Raw genomic sequence first — 23,451 nt, forward strand, 5'->3', positions numbered from 1 at the left:
CAATGCGTGGTGTGGTCAAATACAAGGCCATGGAAGGCTCTTGCTAATTTAAGGAAAGTCCAGGCGATGGGTCATACCACGAGCTAGGCTTGCATCCCCCCATCCAGAAATATATATGGATGGGTGTCGATGATGAGGCTCAATCATCAAACGCATGTTTGTGAAAGAACATAGTGCCTATGTGTCTATTACATGCACATCCCATGGATATTATAGGTGGCATTGGGCAAAAGCTGGACCCGCGTATAGAAGCTTCTTTCGATGAAAACTCAAACACTCTACTTTCTTCAACACTTTTCATTTTTCTTTCTTGAACTCTTATATATGGTATTAGATATGAAATTGGTTGATATGTAATTAGGCTAGTTTATATGTAATTAGGCTAGTTGATAAGGTGGAGGTGAATGAGGTTGTGTTCTCCATGAGTAGAAGAATTTAGGACACCCAGTATGGCCTATACATTAGTAAACTGTGAGTGATGGGTGGCTCATTGAACAATGTTGAGATCATGGGATGCAACTTTGCAGTGATTTGGGCATCTCAATTGATTAGCATGGTTGTGGGCATGTTTTGTGCCTTAGAGGGAGATGTGAAGCTTTTGTTGGCCTCTTGGGCTTTTGGTGGCTTAGATTGCATTACCGGCTTTTCTCCCTAGGTAGGTTCTCCTCTCTCTCTCTCTCTCTCTCTCTCTCTCTCTCTCTCTCTCTCTCTCTCTTCTTATGTTCTCTTTCTCTCTTTCCCATTTTCTTCTTCTTCTTCTTCTTATTAAAATAAATAATAGTAATAATTACAATGTGTGTATATATATATACGCATTTTCTTCTTCTTCTTCTTCTTATTAAAATAAATAATTACAATGTGTGTATATATATATACGTATTTTTTAAAATGTTTAAGTTCATTTTCAAGATTTTTTTAAATGACACGGCAATATGAGCCTATGTGCTGGTGTGGCGACGTGAGCCTACGGGATGATATAGCACACATGATGATATGGCAATTTTTGGTTGATGACATGGTGATAAAAGCCTAGGTGATAATGTGGCACATATATACGTATATATATGTGTGTGTGTGTGTGTGTATATATATATATATATATATATATACACACACACACACACATATATACATATATACATGTATACACACACACACACACATATATATATATATGTGTGTGTGTGTGTATGTATATACATATATATATATATATATATATATATATATATATATATATATTTATTTATGTAGGCGGGAGATAAGAAACATGAGTTTCTTCACCTTAGAATTCTTAGCATAATTAAGTAGGATGAGAAACATGCCTTTTTTAAAAGAATCTATATTTATATTAATAAATTCGCTTAACAAAGCTAGGGGACTTTACATCTTAGTTTACATAGCTTAACAAAGCTAGAGAGACTTTAGATCTCAGTTTACATATCTTCCATACACTTCTGTCCCTTTATACAGTTAAGCAAAATTTGCAGGCCCCACCCCTCTTGCATATCTTCTAGCTATCATAATTCAAAAGCTTACAAACTAGTTCTCATACCTCATTCTTATCCAAAAAGGATGACTAATCCAAGCTCAAATGATAACCCGGTTGCGTCCAACATACACCAAGGCAAACATAGTAACTCCCTTGAGAGAGCCCCCTACATATTCATCCGCTTTTACCCTACCTTGTTGATAAATCCTTCCTGTGTAGGTAATTCCACAATAGCCAAAAAAATGTATCTTCCTGTTTAGTATTCTTGTATTATTGGAGTGTTTTGGCTCTGTCTTGCAAATCCTACCATTGGAGTGTTTTGCCTTACAAATACTACCACTAGGATTGCACTGAACCTACTTAAGAACTGCTAACCCTGCTATTCTGGATCCCTTCTTATTTTTTCCTTTGTGCAAGCACTTCCTTGGTAATTATCAACCCTAATAGATCCTATAGATCTTGTTAGCGTGCATCCCTTGCATGTATACTTAATTTGCTACACAACATGAACATTGCCCAGTATGTGCCCATGGGTAAATTCCTTTCCTGACATATCTATAAATATGAATGAATAATAACATATGCAAACAAAAACCCTTCTACACCCTTAAATGATTTGGGTTATTATTGTGCTTGGTAAATAAGAAAATGCCAAACCTCTTAACATCTCATCATTAAATGTAACTTCTACTTCTAATTAGGTAATTACTTAACTTACTACCTCTAACTTTGTCAAGTCGGCCAACCATTTCAACTCTCACTCTAACCTAACACCTCATTGAGACAAATACAAAGAAGAAGAAATTCATGGTACCAATTAAGCTTGTCACCAATAACATAGAAATGGTTACCCAAATGTGTCATGGTGGTAACCCAAGGAGGAAAGATCTAGTCACCAAGTATTGGTGGGAAAAGTCATTGTCACAACCTCAACACCAATAAAGTTAGTAGAATCCTCACTCAGGTCTATCAAGGAAAACTTTATTTAAGGCATGGGAGCCCACTCGATTTGTCACATTCTAGAGGTTCAATGGATTTATGGGATTTGTAAAAGACTTTTAGAGGTTCAATGGATTTATGGGAGTATTCCAAGGATATGGGCTTTTAAGCATGAGAATACTACTCCACATTATACCCTTTTAGAGGTTCAATGGATTTATGGGAGTATTCCAAGGATGTGGGATTTTAAGCATGAGAATACTACTCCACATTATACCCTTAAAAGCAAGATAATCCTACCAAGCAAGCCTAGGTGGGAATGGAGAGTAAAGACCTTGGATTCAATTTGAAACTTTTAAGTCCAAATTTCTAAGTGTATACAGGAGGTGGGTTGAAAAATTCAAGCAACAAGAGTTCAAGAATCACCTAACCTACATAGCAAGGAGCCACATAACAAAGTTCTTAGTGTATCACAATAGAGTCTTCACTCAAAAAGCCTAAAATATAGCTAAACTTATCATCTCTAGAAAGAGGTGGCACAAAAATGCCACAATATCAACTTGCCAAAGTTAGGGAGAACTAAAGTGTCTCCGCTAATGCGATTGCTCTAAGATGCAGTCCATTAGCTCTCATCTAGCTAATGCGATTGCTCTAAGATGTAGTCCATTAGCTCTCATCTAGCTAATGAAACACTCACAAAGATTGCAATCTATCCTCTTCCTAGGAGGATGGATTCTTTCATAGTATCAGCAAAATTACATAAAACTCACAAACCATAGGTTTAGTTCTAATGTTAAGAGGTTCGGCTTTTTCTCATTTACCAAGCATAGTAATAATCCAAATCATGAGCTCTAGATAATGGAGTAATAAACCGCGATAATCCACCATCCTCTTCCAAGTAGGATGAATTCTTTCATAGTACCTCAAAAGTTACCTAAAAGCTAATGCATAATTCTACTTTAAATCTATCAACACCTATGGTTTTGATGATTATTGATTGCATTGATACAAGAAATCATAGTGTGAGAGTGGGGTGACCGAGGGAGGTCCATGTTTCCCAAGCAAAAGGTTGTGACTATAGCCCAAGTGTCAACCAGAGTTGGTTATTTGTTGATTGCATTGATGCAAGCAATTACAGGCATGAGAGTTGCAAGAAACCAGGGAAGTGTGGTGTGTTAGCCTCTCACCTAGAGGAAGCTCATCATAGGGAGCAATACCTAGAGCACTCATGGGAGTTTGCACCATATCCATGGGAACACATGTTCCAAGGAGAATAGATGTCCAAATGTCATAAAGTGAGTAAAAGATCCTAGTACATGATAGTAATCTCCTATTTATACCCCCAGGGCCCCATGTGCCCCACATGTGTAAATGGACCCTAATCCCATGTGCCTAGGCCCATCCTCATGTGCATGTGCACCACTAGGATACTTTGTTACAAACCATCCCCTCCTACAATGATTTCGTCCTTGAAATCAAAGGGTGCTCGTGCATAAAACATATATAAGAGGCTATGTACAAAAGTAAAAAATAATCACATCCATGACTGAATGTAGTGGAAGACCCATGTATGAATCATATGACCCCTGGGTCAAATGGAAAGGATAGAGGGCTCCTATCCGATGATGAGGCTATCTATGTAACCTCCTGGATCAAAAGGAAATCCGAGGCATGCAAAATCCAAGGAAATGGCCCCATGATAATTTGGTGCAAGTGGAGTAGATAAGGAACCACTTTCGATGACGAATCTAGTTGAGTATCCTCCACCAGGATCAAAGGGATATGTACGATATACACCTCGAATCATCAAAGCTGGAATGGTAGTAGCTCCTAGATCAAAAGGAAAGCTCGACTCCAAAGAGATAATAGCCCCAGGGTGGTCAAAAGAAAAACTCATAAGCCCATCCTCACGACCACACTGTGAATCTGGCATGAAAGGTATCCATCGAAGAAGCTCAAAACTCTTGGCTAGAACATCAAGTGATCTTGGCACAAAAGAATCATCGTGTAGGCCAAGACTGGAATTTGTCATAGATGTACCTGAATGTCGAACCACGTATCCGAAAACTATGCTCCTCAAATGGCAAAGAATGCATCCAAATAAAAATGTCTTGACTCCAATGAACACAGGATCGTGTGTCGACATCCGAAGGAGCCAAATGAACATAGCTTAAGGTCGGCCTCATGTAGAATCAAATGTGAACTTATGTCTTGACTCCAATGAACACAGGATCGTGTGTCGACATCCGAAGGAGCCAAATGAACATAGCTTAAGGTCGGCCTCATGGAGAGTCAAATGTGAACTTATGTCTCCATCATATGTAGCACCACTCAAGAAGTCGAAAGCATGATCCACCATATCTATGTATGTATGAGTATGATCCGACCCATGCACAATATCTCTAATGTATGACACTCTATATGTGTGTGTTCCTCTAGAATAGAAACTAGATCATCATAAAGATTGTCATCACTAAGCAGCACTGACCAAGTGTATACACAAGAGGTATAAGTGGTATGAGTCAACTCCCTATCAATGGAATCTCCAAGGCCACTAAGGTCATCCCCAAAGGTATAAACCAACTCCATCACTGGTGTCCCTATATGACCTAAATCCCATGATAGATCAATCTCCAATAGTACTGGATCTAAGGAAATACCTAGATCAACTGTAAAACTCTCAAAGTCAATGTCATAGGATATGCTAAAAATATGATCGATATGAACTCATCACTACTCTCATGCACTATCCTTGACTGCTCAATCACAACAACTTGATCCACTCGAATGCTGCCATGAATGCTATGAAAACTAGGAGTAGTGGTCGTATCCGAAATCTGTCCACATGTAACAAATCTAGAGGAGTAGCCCAACATGTAATACTAGAACCACAGGTTTATGCTCCTCATGGTCTATGATGTGCTCAACGACATGTGAAGTGTCAATCCCATGCGTGACTAAAGATGTATGAATAGCCGAATGATCATGACTAGTTAAATGCCCATCAAGATCATGGAATACATCACTATGGTCATCTAATGTATCTCTATAATCACTAGGAATAGAGATAGATGACTCTATGATGCTCATAATGTTTGATATGCTTGCTGCCATCCCTCCCATCAAGATCATGCCCACATGATCTGACTCACACACATCACTATCACATACATCATCATCATGTACATATGTGCCAGTGGCATCATGTGCACGCTTATCACTATCATCATGTGTATATGTGTGTGATACATCAATATCATCATGTGTGTGTGTGCACGATACATCATCATAGGTACTCGGCCAATGATATATGTAACTCCTCACCTGAAATGGCAAATCAAGATGACGGCCATAAAGCCAAAGTCATAGGTTACGAGCAGATATCGCACGATTAGTGTCTGGGATGGAGACAGTGTGATGTCGACGAGACGAAGATGGTGGGTAGCACGGCAATTGTAGGTGGGGTAGAAATAGTAATGGAAACTCATGTCATCCCGCCAAAGCCCGATAGTGTGGAAACACCTCTAAATGTGCTCAAGAATCCCACAATGCATGTGGAAAGGCACCAATATGCTCAAATGGTCACTCGAACATGATCAAAAGCCAAAAGAATGACTAAAATGCTTAGAATGACCACTCGTGCATGAACAAGGGCTAAGATGCATGTGTGAATGCCCAAAATACACTAAATGACCAAAAGTGTGCATGTGAATGCCCAAAATGCACCAAATCGACCACACAACACACTACCCTCCTCCACAAGGCTCAAAACATGTGAAAAACCCCTCCACCCACGAGGCTCAAAACATATGAATAACCCCAAATAAAACATCAACGCTTGTGACACACCTCACACGTGTGAACGATTAATCACCCAATATGCCCACACTACACATGAACTATCTCCACAAACTCAAGGCATGAAGATGAACTCCATCACCACATGTGAACACCCCTAACTCAATGCATACTTATCATGTGTGGGAACCACCACTAGCACAAGTAAGGGTCGGTGTGGAATGGCCAAGCAATAAATGGGAGATGTAAAAGTGTGTGGAAACAAGCTGCAAAATAGGCAAGATGGGCTGAGTGATCAAAAGCACTAGGGTGTGGGTTGGACAAAATGAATGGGCATAGGAAATGGCGAAAGGATCCAAGGTAAAAAAAATATAGGGGTGTGAAAAGGCTAAGACAGAAAGAAAGAAAATAAAAACCTAAAGGTTATAGACTTCACACATTTTTTATTTTCTCCTCTACTTCTCTCTCTCTCACACATTGGCGTCTCCTCTCCTCTGTTGAGCTCCTCTTCTTTGCTGAGCTTGAGCAAAGAACAGCTAGCTCTTTGAGCAATGATGGCAAATAAAATTTGTATTGTTTAAAAAAAAAATCTTGTTTCTTTTGCTTGCAAAAAGCATTGTTTCTATCTGAGATTAGCCGCCTGCACTCACCAGCAGAGCAGAGCAGCCAGAGTTGGCGTGTTGAGCCTCACAATAGGCGATGAAGCAAACGCCAGCAAGAAACATTGTTTCTATCTGAGATTGAGCCAAGGAGCTGCCTGCGTTCACTAGCAGTAGCCAGAGTTGGCGTGCTGAGCCTCACAGAAGGCGATGAAGCAAACGCCAGTAAGAAACGTTGGCTGAATGTTACACTGCTACGCTGTATTATTTCCCGTCTGTGGTGCGCCTGCTGACGTTGTGCTGGCGTGCTGCACTGTACCTGTGAATGTTTGTGTTTGAATTACTGCCCGTATGATGCGTGCTGTGCTACATTGTTGTGCTTGAAGCTACTTGTTGGACCTGTAGATCTGCCTCCTGTGCTGGCATTTCAGCATCTTGTGCTTTAGTAGCTATTGTAGCGTCTTGTGGTGTTGGACTGATATTCTACTAAGGTTATGCTTTCTCCTTGGGCAACCAAATGTTGGGTTTACCTTTATAGAAACCTTGAGCTTGAAAGTCCATGCTTGGGCACCTATCTTTATTGTATCTCTAGTTTGTAGATTTATCCTTAGGATACAATAGTAGTTCCTCTTTATAGGTATTATTAGACCTTAGAGCACACCTTTGAACTTTTGGCAACTAGCTCCATTTATTACCTTCATAATAACCTTGTGCTTCCAACATATCTTTGGGTACCACCCATGTTTGAAGTTGTGGTTATTTGAATCTCATGGTGGTTTTTTGGATTTTCTTTGAGCATTAGTTCATTATTTGAATCTCCTATGGTGATTTTTAAAAGATTTCCTTTGAGCTTTAGTTGGTGCATCCTTGCGAATCTCATGGTTGTGCTACCATCATGGTAACCCTAAATAAGCTCTTATGTACCCAATGTTGGTTAGGATTATTCCTTTATGGTGACTTAAACCTAGATGGAGGAAATAAGAGATGGTTCTTCGTGATGGTTATCTCTCACAAAGGTGGGGAAAGAAGAAGCTAATGGAAGAGGGGAACCTACAATCAAAGCTATCCAAACAAACATCCATTTAGCATGTAAGAATCTAGTAGCATGCAAGGGATCAAGAAAAGCGAAGAAGGGGAGCTCACAAGTAAACTGTTTCAATGGAATGATTGTGTATTGCTTGTAAAAAATGACTTATATACAAATGAGTAATTTTCATACTAGGTTGACCAAACTTAAAAATGGTTCAACCTTTACTACCAATCATAAGCAACTATGTAAACTAAGTTTGTAGACTTTTCCTATTTGACATTAAGCATAGGATAATGTTGCTTTATATGTTTTAGCACTATCTTATAAATGTTAAGTACCCCTTTGAGAGCTAGTAAGATGGAAAAATGCCTTACAATAGTTTGGGCAAGTAAAACCATGTTTACATACAGAGTGGTTTAACACCTTGTCATGCCAAACCATTCAGGACCACCATGACCACCACATTGGCCATTGCCAATCAAACGAAGGTGGCTTTAGCACATGAGTTTGCAAGCAAGCCACAGATCCATTTTCCTTGTATGGGCATAAACCAATTCATAAACTTAAAAATGAGGCCTTGCATCTGGCATTTTATAACTCAATGACCAACTAAACCATATCTCTAAATAGGTCTTGAAGCACATGGAATCATCTCTTCAAACTAACCATATCATTTAAGCACATGGACTCGTCTCTTTAAATTAACCATATCATTTAAGAACATGGAATCGTCTCTTCAAAATGACCATATCATGCAACCATCCACACCTCTCTAAAATCAATAGCATCTACACCACCTAAGCTTGGTGCTGTCCACCATTAAGAAGGCAATGATCACTTTAAAAGGATTCAAAATCTGGTAGCTTCAAAAAAGGATTTATCACCAGCAGATCTTTTATCAAAGGCACTCTGGCACATAGGAGACAGAGCGTCCTTCTTGAAAAATGCAGTTAAGGGAGGCAATCTTGGCATATCGGGGAATGAAAATCTGATTACACCTTGTTGAGCCTAATGATTCTCTAAAATTTTAAATCCTCTTTGGTTCTAGCCAGTTAATAAAACCTTGCACTTTTGGTGGATCATCTAATATTCCATCTTTTAACATTATCAATAATAGCTTGCACCTTTGGTGGATCATCTGATATTCCATCTTTTAACACTATTAATACAATTGGGTAAAGAAGTAACACTTGCTCTTCTTAGCAATAGTTTATACTTCTTGAGGGTCTCTTAGAATTTGTGCACATGCTTCTCATGAATAACAACATTTTTGGAATAGACCAAGATGTCAATGAAGATCAAAATGAAATCATCCAAATATATCCTAAAGATCTCTTACATGCTTGATTGAAGATAGCAGGGACATATATCAATCCAAACGACATTACGATGAATACATAATGTTCATACCAATAATTAAAGGCAGTCTTAGGAATGCAATGTTCCTTAATCCTTATTTAATATAATACCCTAACTTCAAGTCAATTTTTGTGAATATTTGGACAGCACCATGTTATCGATATAAAAGACCAACTTGGAGTTGGCTGAGCTCTAGGTATCAGCTCCATCCCCTAATCTTTATGTCATAAGTTGGAGGTATTATAGTCAAGCTCTCAGGAAATATATCTACATACTCACTGAACCATTTGGGTTTTTTTGCATTTGATTACGTAACTACAAGATTTAGCCTAACAACATAAATTATATGTTTCTTCTTGATAGTTTTGACACCTTTACAAGTTGTAAGGTAGGATCTCTAGTTACTCTAATTCCTTGCACCTTATTCTCATGAAGATATATGAAAGAAATAGTCCCTTTGTGGCAATAGAAGATGTCAACCTAATTTTAAGTAAGCTAATCCATCCTAAGAATTCCATCATATAAGCTTAAGGGTGAAACTCTAAAACTACATTATATTAAGTTTCCATCTAAAGAGAACTAAATCACATTCATCTCATGACACGTGAAAAGATTATTTCCACTAGCCAATTCCACTTACATTGGTTTACCCTGCTTATGGTTGATTACTAACTTACACAAACATCTGATTGAGATAAATGCAAGATGAATGAATGGGTACTTCTTAAATCAACCAAAAGATTAAAACTATTACCTTGATAGTTGTAATTTACCAAAAATTAATGATTTTGATTGTGATGCTCAACGATGGCATGAATCCTACCTCTTGGTCAACAACAACTGCAGTAGCATTATATGAAAATGTATGGGCTAGAAATTGGCACCTTTGATTCCTCAATTTTGAGATAGGGGTCCTTGGGTACTTTGAAGTTGTATGTTTAGGGTCCTTAGTTACTCTGGTATCAAGATCCTAGGGCACTTTAAGTTAGAAAAACAACAACAATAGGATAGTCACTCACCATGTGACTTGACTATCCTGCTCACATCTGAAGCATTTATGCTCTTTAATGGTAAATAAGAATTTGGTCCTCTACATCCTCCTCCAGTCTCAGAGCCTTGACTTTGATCCTATCCTCGACTTTTTTTGCCTTGGATAACCTAGAATTATTCACCAGGGTCAAAGTTTTATTTGGGGAAGGGGGCGATAAGGATCTCTCCTGCAAACTGAATGGCTTGTGACAGGCAAGTATTAGGCCATACTACATTTTATTTACACATTCTTACTTAAAAGATAAAATTTGCACATTTTTACTTAAAAATAAAATTTACAAATTTTACTTAAAAGATAAAATTTACAAATTTAGAAGGCAAAATAACATCTCTTTACTCCAAAATTTATTTAATTTACAATGAAGCACACCATCAATGGTCAAGCCTTGTCATGAGGCTAGGAATTCTATGCCTTGATGAACTCTAAGATCATGTTATAGGGGACCATATAGCACTTTCCCTCTCATGACATCTAGCAAAATAAGTATCATTGCAAGAGCAATGTTCTCTAATAAGCTCTCATTGTGCTTGTAGAGTGCCATGATCCATTGTCTTGAACCATCTATCTCTCCGATCTACCACAACCAAAAAATAGGACAACCTTACCAAGAACTCCTTATGTAGCAATGTCTTGTCAAGGTTACTCAGTCTAAACAATGAGCTAAGGAAAGGAGATGCTTGAAGGCAAATGCTATCATATCATCCTCTATCAAAATTCTAGGGACTCTTGATAGGTACGACCTCATCATCTACTGCTTCATCTAAAAGAGAACTCCTTATGTGGCAACAATGTCTCGCCAAGGTCACTCGGTCTGAACAACGAGCACTGATGAAAGGAGATGCTTGAAGGCAAATGCTATCACGTCATCCTCTATCAAAATTCCAAAGACTCTTGATCGTTTTATGACTTCATCATCTACTACTTCATCTAAAAGATAAACCCATTAAAATACTGTAAGCTTCAGTTTCAAGTCACAAATTGTGCTTCAAAATTCACATCCTGAAAGAGTACGTAATTTTTTTGAGCTTAGAGTTACGAACTCAATCTTCTGAGCTTGAATCACACAACCTTTTGTAACACACCCTTTCTTAAAGAAGTAGTATCATAGAGCCTAGTTTGTTGTTGAAATGGAGTGATCATAAAGCTGAGATTAGGGCCAATCACCATGGATTAATATAAGATTAAGGGATAATATTATACAATAGCCATGATGCCTAAGTGAGTTAACCTCCTACCAAGAGGATAGAAATAGCCTTCCATAAGCCAAGGTATGAAAGCCATGAGGCTCCAAGAGTCAAGATGACCAATATCAAAAGATGTCAAAAAGGTACAATAGTAGTCCATGAGCCCCCTTTTATACTTGAGCCCATGACCAAGGTCCTAGAATTAATCTAAAGTTGTTGCTTCATTACAAACCATCCCCTCCTATAATGATTTTGTCCTCGAAATCAAAGGGTGGTTTGTAAAAATCAAACATATACAAAAGAATATCTATGAGAGCCAAAAATCATGACCAACGCACTATCATTGGTGAAAGACCCAAATACCATAACATAAGGAGTATGACCCCCAGGGTCAAATGGAAAGGATGAGGGCCTGCTGACGATGAAGCTAAGCAATCTTCCACCTAGATCAAGGGAAAGTGTGAGAGACCACTTGATGAAAGTAGCCAAATATCCCCTAGGGTTAAAAGTAAAGTATAAGAAGCCAATGTGAATGACAAGGCTAGGTATGAATCCTTCTGGGTCAAACAGATAGATATGGTGCACATCATGAACCTCCAATGTCAATGTAGTATCTCTTGGGTCAAAGGGAAACTCGTAAGTCCATCCTCATGACCATAATGCAAATTTGACATCTGTGGTGTCCATCGAATGTAACCCTCGCTCATGGTTGGAATGTGGAATGGTCTTGGTGTAAAAGAATCATCGTGTAGGCCAAGATAAAGGTGTATTGCACGTGCATCTGAGGGTCGTGCCACATAATCATCTGCCATACATCTCAAGTGACATAGAATGCACCCAACGATGAATATCCTGGCTCCGAGAACATAGGATCATGTACACATCCATGGGAGCCAAATGAACTCATCTTCAAGGCCAGCCTCATGTAGAATCAAATGGTCATCCTACATAGCTCCACTCAAAAAGTCAAAGGCATGATCCACTGCATCTAAATGTGCATGACTATATCCTCATGTGCAAGACACTCTAGGTGTACGTGAAACCCTAAGACTACTATCCTCATGCTGAAGAATCTTTGGCGGTTAACGAATAATCATCGTGCTTCACACCCATTATGAAAGCTCTACTAGCACCTGCTTTCTCTATAGCCTCATTCTTGTGGTCTAAATTGGCCTATAAACACAGACAAAAAGGCAATGAACATGGCATGGACTTTTTTTATATGTGGAAAACACATATACATACCTTTTCTTTTTCTAAAGCTTCTCTAGAGACATGAAGTTTATCTTGAAGCTGCCGCTCTACTTGTTCTTATGCATTAGGGGGCATGTTATTTGATGCACGCATCATGGTGTGGTATTCAATTGCACCTTCAATGTGATGCAAGATGCACTTTGCCTCCCCTCTACCTTCGTTTGCTGTATGAAGAGCCAGCAATGCAGCTTATTTGCTGCACTCGATATTCAGGTAGAATATCATCCACCAATGTCTTCACGTGACCTGAGACCTTCACCTTTGCCTCATATAGGCTACCTTGTGCTAATGGAGTACATGTGTCCTGAGATAGTGCTACAGCATAGCTCATAGATGACATTGGTTGTACACCTGCCTTGCACATCCACTTAGTTCTTTTTTTTGTGCAATTACCATTGACACTTATCTTCTTAAAAACTTGGTCAGAAAATATGGCCCACTTCATAGGAACGGTGTGCAGACCTGGTAGACGCAGCCTCAGGCAAATTGAAGGCCCACAGAATAGTTTAAGGGTGTAGTTTGGTAAACCTATTTATATAATGTATACAAGGGTAGGTAGTGCTCTTGCTTTTTTGTTCGCAACATCACCTTCTTCTTAAAAACTTGGTCAGAAAATATGGCCCACTTCACAGGAACGGTGTGCAGACCTGGTAGAATATTTTCATTTTTTTTCCAATTCAAAGTTCATTTCCAAGTTGCAAACCACAACCCAAAAACCACTATTTTTACTGGTCTAAAATGTACCACCTCACCATGCATCCACTCAATCACCAACAAAGAAGGCTAAAGTTACTGATGTGAAAGGCGGCCAAGAAGATGTTAGTGAGTGCGACTCCAGCAAATGCGGTGCTGCTGCTCAGCCAAGAGTTTCTACTCCGTTAAAAAAAAAGTAGTATGCCCACTCATCCTATGGCATCTCATTCTCATCCTCCTAAGTCACGGGCATGTAAAAAGCTATAAGGCTGTTGTGTTTCCATTATCCCTACTTTAATGGTTATCTTCTTTGTATCAAGCTGCCAGCCTTTGCATATGCCTCTTTTTAGACCATGTAATGAAATATTTCATTTCTTGCTCAACGTGTCTTGCATGGCCCTATTCAATGGGACTTTTACTTGTCATTTCAATATGATCTCATCATGTCTCTATGCAGCCATTCACTTGCACCATGTAATGAAATATTTCATTTCTTGCTCAACGTGTCTTGCATGGCCCTATTCAATGGGACTTTTACTTGTCATTTCAATATGATCTCATCATGTCTCTATGCAGCCAGAGGCTGAATTTGAAGTGATTGATAGTAGGCAACCACCAAAGCATGAGACACCGGTGAGGTTTAGGGAATGCATGACCACGGGAGATAAGAATTTAATTATAGACATGAATAATACCCTAATGTATGCATTTGATGTCAACGATAGCAATGAATCTATACCAAAATTCAATCTTCATGATGTCACTCAGGTTAGAGAGACGGGCATAAGTGGTACTATGTGAGAAAAGATACAGATTAGTTCATGATGCATGCTAGCATGCTTGCCAATGTGTTCATCTAAAGCTGTTCAAGGACGTACAATGTGAAGAAGAGGCTACAACTTTGCTTGCCAAATGCCTCCAGATATTTGCAGGGATATATGGGGTAAGAGAGCTGCAGAGTGTGCAGCCTACCCTTTCCCAGGGTAAGCCAATATTCTTAAAGAACCTACAATAGTTTTGGAGGTATCACCTAGAGTTCAACAATTCGAATACCCTAATAGTTGGAAAACTTTTTCCACAAGGTCTTTGGGAATCCAGAGGGAACTTTCGGTCATGTCGTTTATGACTAACTTGGATGAGGAACGCTTCAACAAGTTCTTAATGCAAGATCTGGGGAGTGGTTGTATAAGTGGGTGAACTCAACTAAACCTAGAGAGTGCACAAAGGCGGATCCTTGGGGTATGCAATTAGATCAAACATAATTAAGGGTATGCAATCATATCAAATATAATTAAGGGTATGTAGTTAGATAAAAAAATGATTCAGGTAGTGAAGACTATGAATGACAACCTAGAAGCAAGTTATGAAATGAGTTATGAGGAGTGGATTACTCATAGAGATTCCTAGCAAAGGAGAAGCCAAGCGAGGCAAGCTCCAAAGTACAAGCGGCCACAATGCTCAAAGTGATATTAGGCCATTAAGCTAGGCAATGATATTTTGATTGCAAAGACTATACTGTCATTTTTTGTGTCAACTTTGTATACCTACGGAATTTCCATATGAATGAAAATTATAAAGGACTTGTTGCACTGATACGAATATATATGGAAATTTTGTCCTTGTAGATTTTGGTGTATTTCAACTCACCTAACCATCATTTTTTGAAAGAAGAGTAGAAATTTACACTAAAGGCAAACCACTATATAAAGAGAGACAAGTGTGGAAATAAAACTACCCACATGGGACGAAACAGGAGCTCAAGATATAAAGTAGATAAAACATGAGTAAAGGCACAAAAAGAGGATTGCTGAAATTTCACCCTAACAAAAGAAGTCCAAGCATCTAAGTTTCAAGAGGAGAACCTACAGGTCAAAAGGCATGTGGCAAAGTAGGATCAAACTATAGGTTAAAAGAGATGCTGTTATAAATATTTTCTTTGGTCTCTTGATCCAACCTATAAGGTTTGTATGACCAAGTATAGGCTCCATACGGAACTTGATGGCCCGGACCAAGTGTGAGTACATGAGAACACGAGGCTTGTCTATAAGCAGTTGCCAAACATCATCGTGGAGTTTTTCGTAGTAGTGTCCTGTAACTACCAATGAACGTGCAACCAAAACATTACCCCAATTGTCCAATCATGCTCTGCCAAGTTTTCCTTTGTAGCAATGCGCTTAATGATGTAAAACTCTATACCATTCTGGATGTTCTACACATTTACAACAAAGTTATCTCCCACACACAAGGCATCACTCAAGGCATATGGGTGACCTGCATACAATGGGACATTGGTATCATTCTCATCACTTGAGCTACCATCATCCTGTTCTTGGCATCAGCCAAGGGTTCAATAGTGCGGTACTCCCAGCTTTGTATAATTGGCTTATTCGTGCATCTTCTCCAATGCCAATCCATAGATTGATCACAAAAGCATGATAGTGTTCAACATCTTATAGCACATGTATCAGTGGGGGGCTAAATATCCATTCATTGAATGCATAGAGTGGGACTTGTCTATACGCTTGCAATCCCACTTATTTTCTCTTGACACATCACCTACCTTGATCTCCCAAAAGACCCTATGCACATCATTGGGAGAAAACCGTGTCCTCAAGAAAGTAAGACAATCACGTGCACATTTTAGCACGCATCCATATGGTTTTAGTTGTTCATGTGTTAACTCTCGTTTTATGATTGCACCTACTCCATCGTGTTCTCCCTTTCCATGCCCTAAACATGGAAAATTCCACAACATCTCTAAGCCAGTCATGGCAAAGTATCTCAGCACAAAATAGAATGGACGCTTCGCCTTGAATTGTGCTTACATAACCATTTGTTGACCACACCCAATGACATTCAACTAATGCCCTTGATCCTTAAGCCACCTCTTATGCAAAAGCAAACAATGCTGGATGAACAATGTGTCATGTGTTTTATCATCAGAGATACAGAAGTGATAAGTCTTTTTCACATCATCTTTATTGGCATGAACATAAGTAATGTGTACTAATATTGTGACTTGCTCACAGTACCAATGCATAGACTGAATCTCATTTTGTTTCTTAAACGAATAGTTCTCTGCAAAGTCAATCACTGAGACCACTACATCATCAGAAAACCTTGTCAGATAGTCTTTGCACTGTTGAGCTTGCCACCTATAGAGATGAAGTTATGCACCATGAAGCTCTTGATTTTGTCTTTAAAGACATCCCATTTGCACCATTATGAGATCTTTCCTGTTTTTCTTTACACCACCTTGTTGACTCGTTATGTGTCTTGAAACACCTTAACAAGCAGCAAGAATGATGTATTGCTTGTCTTAATTGGACACAAAGCTACACAAAGGAAGGGGTGGTGTCAAATACTTCTTGCTTGTCGATGCGTGTTGATGGTCCCCTTGAGCTTGCAGGTGATCTTTTTGTCCCTTGAACCTCTTTCAATCTCCCTCCCACTCACTCTCAACCTCTTTAAATCTCCCTCCCACTCACTCTTCCTCACCTAGCTAGTCAAGCATGCATGCAACAAGAGGTGGAAGAGAACTAGAAATCATGTATACACACACACACACACACTCTTAAGAGGGAGAGAAGAGAAGTAGTAAGTACACACTCAAGCACGCAATCTCACAAAATCATTAATAAAATGTTTAATATGATATACTTTAGAAATTGATGGCATGTACGTATGATGTTTTCTCGTGGGTCTTAAATTGAATCGTTTGCCCAAGGGTAGATTTGAGATAGCCATTATTTGGCTTAGAGTCTCTTTGCTTACATTTTGTGGGAGTCATTATTTGTGGCAAATAATAGGTTGCGCCAGTTGGTTAGTGCATACAATCATACTCTCTCTCTCTCTCTCTCTCTCCCCCCCCCATACAATCATACTCTTTCTCTCTCTCTCTCCCCCCCCATACACTCAGGTATATAAACACATACTAAAGCACACTCACGTACACACACACTCACGTACACACACTCTTAATACACACAAGTCACCTCTCTCTCTCTCTCTCTCACTCATTTTCAATGTTGTATGTTGTAGAATGGCTTCATCAACCTAATCTGGAGTAGAAATGACACCAGTAATGATGCCATATCCTTATGGTATACCACAACATAACATGACCACGCCATATTAGTATCCGAATTAGGGGGAACCTCCACGACCCAACACAAACCAGCAAGATCATGCAACTTCAAGTAGTGCTGGTGCCTCACATGTAATATGAGTCATGGAGATGGCCATGTCATTGGTTGCTATAAGAACACTTATTGATGTTTTCTATGGATTTTTATATTCAATGTGTCATGTATAGAAGCAATTTTTATCAATATCTCGCAAGTATGAAATGTGTTGGTGTGTACATGTGGTATAACCAGAGAGAGAGAGAGAGAGAGAGAGAGAGAGAGAGAGAGAGAGAGAGAGAGAGAGAGAGAGAGAAATGTTAGAGGTACCTATGTGTTATGGAACACTTATTTGGTGTTTTCCATGGATTTTGTATTCAATGTCTCATGTATGGAAGCAAGTTTTATCAATATCTCACGAAAGTGTGAAATGTGTTGGTGTGTACATGTGTCAATAACAAGAGAGAGAGAGAGAGAGAGAGAGAGAGAGAGAGAGAGAGAGAGAGAGAGAGAGAGAGAGAGAGAGAGAGAGAGAGAGAGAGAGTGAAAGAGAGTAATGTTAGAGGTACGTGTGTCTTACGATTTCAATCGCTCGCCAGTTTTACAAAATTGCTCGCCCAAAATTGCTCGCAAAAAAAGCACCCATGGAAATAAGACGAAGCTTGTATGTGATGCATGTGGCAAGATAGGTCACTTGAGAAGAATTGTTGGTCAAAGGAGAAGCAAAAACGCAACTTGATAGTGGAAGTAACTCAGAGGATGCTCTACACCTTTTCTAGGTGTGATGATGTTTCATGTCACGTCTTATGTTGATGTTAACCTTGGATTGGGCAACCCTTGGTGAATATGTGCCCATATGTATATGGATGTTATGGGAATATATTTTAAGTCCTTAAAAATATTATTCTAACCTCTTAGATAATTTGGGGATACTTGGATTATCTTTGCGTCATGCTAAATTGTGTTAATATCATGGGTGATACCATTATAAATATTAATAAGTTTGGTGGATATTGGCGTATGCTTGGGATCTCCAATGTTTGTTTTAGTTGGTTCGTATGTAGGGGTGATTCCTATTAAAATGCAAGCAAAGTGATGAGCTATGGTGGATCAAATGCAAGAATCAACATCATTAGCAAGTGATTAGATGATGATTAAGACAAGATTAGTGGAGCAATTAACTGATAGCTTAATGTAGGCATGGATACTCATAAACCAACAAATTACTCATTAGGCTAATGCCTCAATTTATACAAGTTTGTCCATGATCTGCTCCACTGATTTGTTCCTTGTTTTGTGCCACCTCCCCTACATCTGGGGGGACACCTCATCCTTGATTCACTCCACCTCTTTTGCTTGATTCTCTCCACCTCTTCACTTTTCTCCCAGAATATCTCCACACATCCTAGATCTTCTCATGCTACCCTTTATTCTCTGCCAGTACATACCTCTCACCTTTTCACTGCTACTCACTCATTTACAGACTCTCTTTTACAGGATCTTGCTAAGGGCTTGTTCTTGCACACACACCCATTCACTTATATATTTCAACACCTCTCCTCAAGTGAACAATTCTAGCACACCTGGACCCTATACCAAGTTTCCCTCTTATTTGATACCCCGTGACCAGTCCCTAACTCATAGTCCTTGACACTTTCTCTCTCTATGTGTCCAGGGCTTACTTTAGTGCCCGTGACCTTGACTAAAGTGCTCACACATACATCTACCACATGGCCTACATCATCGGTGGCTCAGAGATGGTTTTACTCTGTTGGGGCAGGTTACATTGGGTTGTGGGGTTTCTCTCTCTTTCTCTCTCAAAAAAGATGATCTGACTCCACTTCCTTAGGAGTCTCCATGAAGTTTGCCGATGTCGATCCTTCTTCACTGGGTTTGCTGTGGTAGTCTCTAGCCATGTGTCTTGGCTTCCCACAGTTGTGGCAAGTGAAGGTCCTTCCTCCTCCCCTTCCTCTTTCTCGTCCTCGTCCTTGTGAGAATCCTCCTCGGGTGTAGAATGCTTTTTCCTCTCCAGTTGTTGGTTTGGATCCACCCCTTTTTTCTCCTTGACCTTGGTCTCTTGCTCTAGTAGAGCTCCTTCTATCTCACGTAGCTTCAATTTTGGTACATTCTTTAAGGTTGCCACGATGTTTTCATATTCTCCTTTGTCCACACTCTTCAGAAGCACTGCTAGTGCCTCATCATCCTCTACCTTCTTACACCAATGGCTGCTAGTTGTCGCTTAATGCTTTTGTATTTGTTTAAGTGTGTGATTAGAGGTTCACTTTTCTTCATATCAAGTTTGTAGAGTTGTATTAGCAGATTTATCTTTGAACTTTTTGCTTGAGGTGCCAAATAATTTATTGGGTCCCATGCATCTTTTGCCCATTGTATCCATGTGATGTGGTGAATGATTTCATCATTTAAACCGAGTGCAATGAGTCCTAATGCTTTCTCATTCCTGCTCTTTCACTCATTCTCCCCAATCACCTCTGGGCATTCATCTCTTCCCTCAACTAGCCCCCACAGATTTTTCCTCATGAGCAAATAAATGGTCTTTGTTTGCCATGTATAAAACTGCTCCCCAATAAATTTAGCTATTTCTTGTGCTGTGCTCATGATGATGTGAAGGGGGTCTTACCTCTTGATCCAATTCAAGATTCAAGGGCAATGTCTATCCTTTTACAACTCAATTTTGGTGTTAAATGATGATTACAACAACAGATTGTTAGCATAAATTCACCAAAAATTACATAAAGCCAAGGGTAACAAATCTGTACTGAATGATTGGAGTATCAAAACATTTCTGAATTGTAATTTAAAGTTATAGAGATCTGTAGTATCAGATACCCAATGGTAAATTTGAACCCTCAATTACACCAAAATGTAGTGATTAGTGCTGATTAATCACTGATTAGTAAAATAATTTCCTATTTTGTGTGCAAAAATAGAGTGTGCGGGGAGGCCAGATATGGGGCCTTAGAGTTCAAATGAGCTCAACTCCTTTCAAAGGTATCAATAGCAGTTAGTCTAGTAGAGGATCAAGCCAAGAAACAAAATATTTGACCAAACATTGAATGCTTACTCTCTGTTTTACCAAACTCACTTGCAGATTTGATGCAGAGCCTGATGCCACTTCTCCTTGAAGAATTTCACAAATATGAGATCACCAGCATGTAGAGCACCCTTGAAAACCTCTAAGGACAAGAGGAATTAGTCCAATTTCTTCTGTGTGAGTGTAGATCTACGTTTTCCTTCTAAAATGACGCGCCGGCAAAATCGCGAATTGCAGCAGCTCTTGGTGGCGGTTTGATGATTTGAGGTGACTGGCTAAAGCATGGGGAGTCTCCTCTAGTGTGGCTAAGAGGGTTTGGGCTACTGTTATGGTGGCTGGAGAGAGAGAGAGCTCCTCCACCAATTGGGGGTAGAGAAAGAGAGCTCCTCCACCAGCTGGGGGTAGAGAATCTGGCTGAAAAATAGACTAAAAATGAGATTACCTCCTAATTGTGATTAATAGGGTGACTGGCTAAAGCGTGGGGAGTCTCCTCCAATGTGGCTAAGAGGGTTTGGGCTAATGTTATGGTGGCGCTGGAGAGAGAGAGAGCTCCTCCACCAGTTGGGGGTAGAGAAAAAATGAGATTATCTCCTAATTGTGATTAATAGGATGATTAGCAAGATAAATAAGCTCATAAATTAGATGGATCCTAAGCTAGGCTCTGATACCATGTTAAAATGCAAGCAAAGTGATGATCTATGGTGGTGGATCAAATGTAAGAATCAACATCATTAACAAGTGATTAGATGATAATTAAGATAAGATTAGTGAGCAATTAACTGATAGCTTAATGTAGGCATGGATACTAAAAAACCAACAAATTACTCATTAGGCCAATGCCTCAATTTATACAAGTTTGTCCATGATCTGCTCCACTGATTTGTTCCTTGATTTGTGCCACCTCCCCCACATCTGCTAGGGAGACACCTCATCCTTGATTCACTCCACCTCTTTTGCTTGATTCTCTCCACCTCTTCACTTTTCCTAGAATATCTCCACATCCTAGATCTTCTCATGCTACCCTTTATTCTCTCCTAGTAGATACCTCTCACCTTTTCACTGCTACTCACTCATTCACAGACTCTCTTTTACAACCTCTTGCTAAGGGCTTGTTCCCGCACACACACCCATTCACTTGTATATTTCAACAATTCCCGGGCTACTTACGCCTGGCAAACATGTGTGTGATGATGGTTTGTATGCTTATAGAATATTTATTTCATCAATTTATTTTTGGTTATTTTATAGGTGAAGAGGATTCCAAGGATTGAAGAGAAGTCGCACAAATTTATTACCTGGCACACCATTTTTATAAACAAGCTTTGTATATACATGTGCTAGCTTGTGCACATTTTGATTTATTTTGAAAAAACCATAGTTTATCAAGCATAGAGTTCATCTTTAATATTTGGTAAAGCATGATATGCTTTAAATCCAAGCCTCAATTTATGGGCACTCTATTTTTGAAGATAAGAGAGTGTTGTGCAAGAAAGGCACTTTTTTGTATTTTTGGAGGCTATGGCCTAAATTGAAATAAAGTATCTCGTAAATACTCATGTAAGGGGGAAAATACGCCACACACGAGGGGGGATGATTGCACCCAATCTTGGAGTCGAATCTTTGTGAGCTAAGTATTTTATTTGTTTTTGAATATTTTGGTCATGATCATGTGATGTTTGATGAATTGTTTGAATTTAAATCAATTCTTGCAAATTTATTTGAATTATATCTCCCTAGAAATTATGATACAGACCCAAATTTTTCTAAAATTTGGACTAAGCTTAGAGACAACAATTGGAACCCTATTGGTGATTACTCATGCCATGATGGTTATCGTTTCTTCCAAAAAAGATTGTGTATTACATAACCTTTCAAACAATTTATACTGGAAGAAATGCGCATTAACCACCATACATGGGTCATCGAGGTGTTTCAGCTACCTTACAATTAGTATCGAGGGAATTATTTTGGCCTCATCTCAAACAAGATATAGCAAAATTTGTGGCTAAATGTTCTATTTGTCAGAAAATTAAAAGCTACAAAGGTAAAACCCAAGGACTCTTTACCCCCTACCAATTCCTAATGAAATATCCATGGACTTCATCACAGGTTTGCCTACTACATCGATTTATAACGATATAATTTAGACAATAATTGACCGTTTGAGTAAGCAAGCATACTTCTTACCTTGTAAGAAAACTTTGACTTCTTAACAGTCGCGAATATGTTTATTAAACAAATCTTTGTACATCACGGCCTGCCAAAAGTCATTGTTTCTAACAGAGATTCAAGATTTTGTAGTAATTTTTGGATCACATTATTCTCCAACTTAGGCACTAAAGTAGATTTCTCAATAGCTTTCCATGTGGAAACAAATGAACAAATTGAGGTTACTAATAACACTATCTTAGATCTACTCAGAGCCTATGTTGCCCCCAACAACCTAACTCATGGGATAAGTACATTCATCTTCTCTACTAATTTGCTTACAAATAACACTCCTCAGTCAACTCTACTGGTTGAGCACCGTTCGAAACTGTGTATGGAAAACTTTTGCCTATTCTCGCAACTAGACTTTCTCACAAACTTGAAGTTGCTGATCAATTCACTATTGATTTTACGACTATTTTGAATGACGTAAAACATTCCATTGCTCATGCTCAAGAAAAGTATATTAAGCAAGCAAATCGTAAACCTAAAGCTATATCTTTTGAACTTAGAGACTATGTACTTTTGAAAATTAAAAAACGACTTAAAAGTGTTGAAAAATTCCCAACTGTTAAGCTTGCACCAAGATTTTATGGACCTTTTAAAGTGATCCACAAAATTAATGATGTTGCATATAAAATTGAATCACCTTCTCATTGGCAGATTCA

Source organism: Cibotium barometz, chromosome 20, assembly GCF_041138505.1.
Source record: "Cibotium barometz isolate CiBa-2024 chromosome 20, ASM4113850v1, whole genome shotgun sequence".
Lineage (NCBI taxonomy): Eukaryota > Viridiplantae > Streptophyta > Polypodiopsida > Cyatheales > Cibotiaceae > Cibotium > Cibotium barometz.